The 5,089-nt window shown below is 43.8% G+C and overlaps 1 protein-coding gene across 1 annotated transcript in view; it reads right to left on the bottom strand.

Moving 5' to 3' along the window:
* Window positions 1-5,089, bottom strand: part of LOC117956550 (multidrug resistance-associated protein 9-like) — a 21,932-nt gene that overhangs the window by 13,799 nt on the left and 3,044 nt on the right. The window lies entirely within an intron of this gene.

The raw sequence follows: 5,089 nt of genomic DNA, 5'->3' as shown, positions 1-5,089 counted from the left end.
ATCTGAAACTGCTGGCTAAGGATAAACGTAAATACAGCAAGATTGTTATCCACGTTGGCGTTAATGACTCCCGGTTACCCCAAACGGAGGTTAGGAAGATCAATGTTGAATCGGTGTGTACATACGCAAAGTCAATGTCTGACTCCGTAGTTTTCTCTGGACCCCTGCCAAATCTCACCAGCGATGACATGTATAGCCGCATGTCATCATTTCGCCGCTGGCTTTCAAGGTGGTGTCCAGATAATGATGTGGGCTTTGTGGATCACTGGCAGTCTTTCTAGGGAAGACCTGGTCTGATTCGGAGAGACGGCATTCATCCCACTTGGGATGGAGCTGCTCTCATTTCCAGAAACCTTGACAAGTTTATTAGTGGACCTGATCCTTGACAATCCAGAGTTGGGACCAGGAGGCAGAGTCCCAGTCTAACACACGTCTCTGCTCCTTTATTACAGGAGTTACCTAGTAAAAACCCCATAGTGACGGTGTCTGCCCCCCGACCATTGACATTATTTAAATCAAAGGTAGACAGTAGAGGAGCTGTGCATGAAAACCTCATAACAATTAAAACCACAAGTGCAATAGTGCAAAAGAATAGGAGAATTAAATGTGGACTCTTAAACATCAGGTCTCTCTCTTCTAAAGGTGGACTAGTAAATGAATTAATATCAGATTCTAATATTGATTTATTCTGTCTTACTGAAACCTGGCTGGGTAATGGAGAATATGTTAGTCTAAATGAATCCACCCCCCCAGTCATATTAATACTCACATTCCTCGAGGCAGAGGTTGAGGAGGTGGAGTTGCAGCCATCTTTGATTCTAGTCTACTAATCAGCTCTAAACCTAAACTGAATTATAACTCATTAGAAAGTCTTGTTCTTAGTCTTTCGCACCCAAGTTGGAAATCACTGAACCAGTTCTATTTGTTATAGTGTACCGAGCACCTGGTCCAGACTCTGAACCAGTTCTATTTGTTATAGTGTACTGAGACCCTGGTCTAGACTCTGAACCAGTTCTATTTCTTATAGTGTACCGAGCACCTGGTCCATACTCTGAACCAGTTCTATTTGTTATAGTGTACCGAGCACCTGGTCCAGACTCTGTACCAGTTCTATTTGTTCTAGTGTACCGAGCACCTGGTCTAGACTCTGAACCAGTTCTATTTCTTATAGTGTACCGAGCACCTGGTCCATACTCTGAACCAGTTCTATTTGTTATAGTGTACCGAGCACCCGGTCCAGACTCTGAACCAGTTTTATTTGTTATAGTGTACCGAGAACCTGGTCCAGACTCTGAATTCTTGTCCAAATTTGCAGAGTTTTTGTCAAACTTAGTGCTAAAAACGGACAAAGTTATTATTGTAGGGAATTTAATATTCATGTGGACGATGAGAATGATAGCCTTAGTACTGCGTTTATCTCTCTTTTAGATTCTACTGGCTTCTCTCAAAGTGTACATGAACCAACTCACCGTTTTAACCCCCCCCCCCATCTTGTTCTGGTGTATGGTGTTGAAATTGAACGTTTAATAGTGTTCCCACAGAATCCCTTTCTATCTGGCCACTGTTTGATAATTTATGAGTTTATACTGCACGCCATTAGGCAAAACCTTCTATACAAGATGTCTATCTGATAGTGCTGTAGCTAAATTTAAGGATGCGATTCCGTTAGCATTTAATTCATTACCAAGTCCCAAAGTAACGGAGGACTCCTATGCTATTAGTCCCTCCCAAATCCGTCATTTTGTTGATACGGCAGCAGGCTCGCTACGAATGACTCTCGACTCTGTTGCCCCTCTAAAAAAGAAGATAATAAAACAAAGACGGTTAGCTCCATGGTATAACACTGAAACTTGCAAATTAAAGCAAATACTGCGGATACTTGAGAAGATTTGGCTTTCCACCAAATTGGAAAATTCTTGTTTAATCTGGCAAGAGAGTCTTAAGACGTCTAGGAAGGCCCTCCGTAATGCCATAGCAGCGTACTACTTGTCATTAATAGAGGAACATAGGAACAACCCCAGGTTTCTTTTCAGCACTGTAGCCAGGCTAACGGAAGGTCACAGCTCTACTGAGCCAAGTATTCCCATAGCGCTTAGTAGTAACGACTTTATGAGGTTCTTCAACGATAAAATTATAACTATTAGAAGCAAAATTCACCAAGACATGCCTTTACCTGGCACTGACTTATCTCTAAACTCAGGAACCTTAGAAACAGCTGTAAAACCAGATACGTGTTTAGACTGCTTTGCTTCACTTGATCTTCATCAATTTAATTCAATTATTTATTCATCTAAACCATCAACCTGCCTCTTAGACCCTATCCCAACTAGGCTTCATGTAAACCATCAACCTGCCTCTTAGACCCCATCCCGACTAGGCTTCATGTAAACCATCAACCTGCCTCTTAGACCCCATCCTGACAAGGCTTCATCTAAACCATCAACCTGCCTCTTAGACCCCATCCCGACTAGGCTACTTAAAGAAGTTTTACCATTAGTCAACACTTCTCTACTAGATATAACCAATCTTTCTTTATTAACAGGCTATGTACCACAGCACTTTAAGGTAGCTGTAATTAAACCTATTCTGAAAAAAGCCCAACCCTGATCCAGATGTTTTAGCCAACTATAGACCTATAGCCAACCTTGATCCAGATGTTTAAGCCAACTATAGACCTATATCCAACCTTGATCCAGATGTTTTAGCCAACTATAGACCTATATCCAACCTTGATCCAGATGTTTTAGCCAACTATAGATCTATATCCAACGTTGACCCAGATATTTTAGCCAACCATAGACCTATATCCAACCTTGATCCAGATGTTTTAGCCAACTATGGACCCATAGCCAACCTTGATCCAGTTGTTTTAGCCAACTATAGCCTATAGCCAACCCTGATCCAGATGTTTTAGCCAACTATAGACCTATATCCAACCTTGTCCAATCCAATGTCTCTCTCTCTCTCTCTCTCATAGCCACCTCCGCTAGACAGTGGGATGAACATCTCTCTCTCTCTCTCTCTCTCTCTCTCTCTCTCTCTCTCTCTCTCTCTCTCTCTCTCTCTCTCTCTCTCTCTCTCTCTCTCTCTCTCTCTCTCTCTCTCTCTCTCTCTGACTGCTGGGAGACTTCCTTTGACACACTGAGCTCCTCTCTCATCTATCTTTCTATCTTTCCATGTATGTGCATCCATGTCCCAGAAATGCTTGTTACTAACCTAGCTCTGGGGAGTCATTCCCCGGAGTCCTTATGTTCTTTTCCCCCCAGCATGTTTCCTCGGATCAGGGAGGCTCCAAAATCATGGTAGCAGCTGTCCATTGTCTTGCGATGCCATGTTACATCCTGCTACGCTCTGCGGTGCCCAGCTACGTCCTGCTGTGCCTTGTAACGCCCACAGTGCCCTGCTATGCTACAAAGAACTAGTACAAACTAACTCTTCATTCTACTCCCAACCGGTCGTCAGACACCGCCTCCCAAGAGCCTGGGTCTGACCGAGGTTTCTGCCTAAAAGGAAGTTTTTCCTCGCCACTGTTGCACTGTTGCTTGCTCTGGAGGAAACTACTGGAACTGTTGGGTCCTTGTGGATTCTGGAGTGTGGTCTAGACCTGCTCTATCTGTAAAGTGTCTTGAGATAACTCTTGTTGTGATTTGATACTATAAATAAAATTGAATTGAAATTGAATTGAATCTTATTACAGAGATTGGAACATGTAATTGGCATTAAAGGGACTGCTCTAAGCTGGTTTAAGTCTTATTTATCAGATCGATCTCAGTTTGTTCATGTTAACGATGAATCCTCTGTGCACGCCAAGGTTAGTCATGGAGTCCCACAAGGATCTGTGCTCGGTCCAATCCTGTTCACTTTATATATGCTTCCTTTAGGCAATTATATGTAAATGTAAATGTGCTGTATTTATATAGCGCTTTTCCAGTCTTAACAACTGCTCAAAGCGCTTTTTACATCTACAGGAAACATTCACCATTCACACACATTCATACACTGTGGCCGGGGCTGCCGTACAAGGTGCCACCTGCTCATCAGATACACACATCTACACACCTGCTCATCAGATACACACTCACACACATTCACACTCCGATGCACAGCACCGGGGGAAACTCTGGGTTCAGTGTCTTGCCCAAGGACACTTCGACAATGACTGCAGGGGCGGGGATCAAACCACCAACCTTCCGATTGACAGGCAACCACTCTACCACTGAGCCAAAGCCGCCCGCTCCAAAAAGTCCATAAAGACTCTTCAGCTGATCCAGAATGCGGCAGCACGTGTTCTGACAGGAACCAGGAAAAGAGATCACATCTCTCCTTTTTTAGCTTCTCTGCATTGGCTTCCTGTAAAAAACAGAATAGAATCTAAAATCCTTCTTCTCACCTACAAAGCTCTTCATGGTCAGGCTCCATCTTATCTTAAAGAGCTCATAGTACCTTACAACCCTACAAGAGCACTACGCTCCCAGAGTGAAGGGTTACTTGTGGTTCGTAGAGTCTCTAAAAGTAGAACGGGAGCCAGAGCGTTCAGCCATAAGGCTCCTCTCCTGTGGAACCAGGTTCCAGTCTGGGTCCAGGGACCAGAGCGCTCAGGGGAGGCAGACACCATCTCCATATCTAAGAGTAGGCTTAAGACTTTCCTTTTTGATAAAGTTAATAGTTAGGACATAGAATTGAATATTGTTAGGGAGTGAGGAGTCGCAGCGTCCGCCTAACCCGGCCCAACTGCTTCTCGTCATAGTTGTCAGATTTATCTATCCTATATTTAAGAATATAATAAAACTAAAGGGAGACTTGGCATTCAGGCCGATCTGGTTGGGGAGAGTTCTAGCCCGACCAGACTCCTCTCTTTACCCTGTCTCTCCTAGTTATGCGGTAATAGTTTTAGACAGCTGGGGACTTCCTTCGACACTGTGCTCCTCTCTCCTCTGTTTTTCTATCTTTCCATTTGTGTGCATCCATGTCCCAGAAATGCTTGTTACTAACCTAGTTCCTAACCTAGTTCCTAACCTAGCTCTGGGGAGTCATTCCCCGGAGTCCTTATGTTCTTTTTTCCCCAGCATGTTCCCTCGGATCAGAGAGG

This window comes from Etheostoma cragini, chromosome 1 (assembly GCF_013103735.1).
Source record: "Etheostoma cragini isolate CJK2018 chromosome 1, CSU_Ecrag_1.0, whole genome shotgun sequence".
NCBI lineage: Eukaryota > Metazoa > Chordata > Actinopteri > Perciformes > Percidae > Etheostoma > Etheostoma cragini.
The sequence above is the reverse complement of the archived record's forward strand: the minus strand, read 5'-3'. Positions and strand labels throughout refer to the sequence as shown.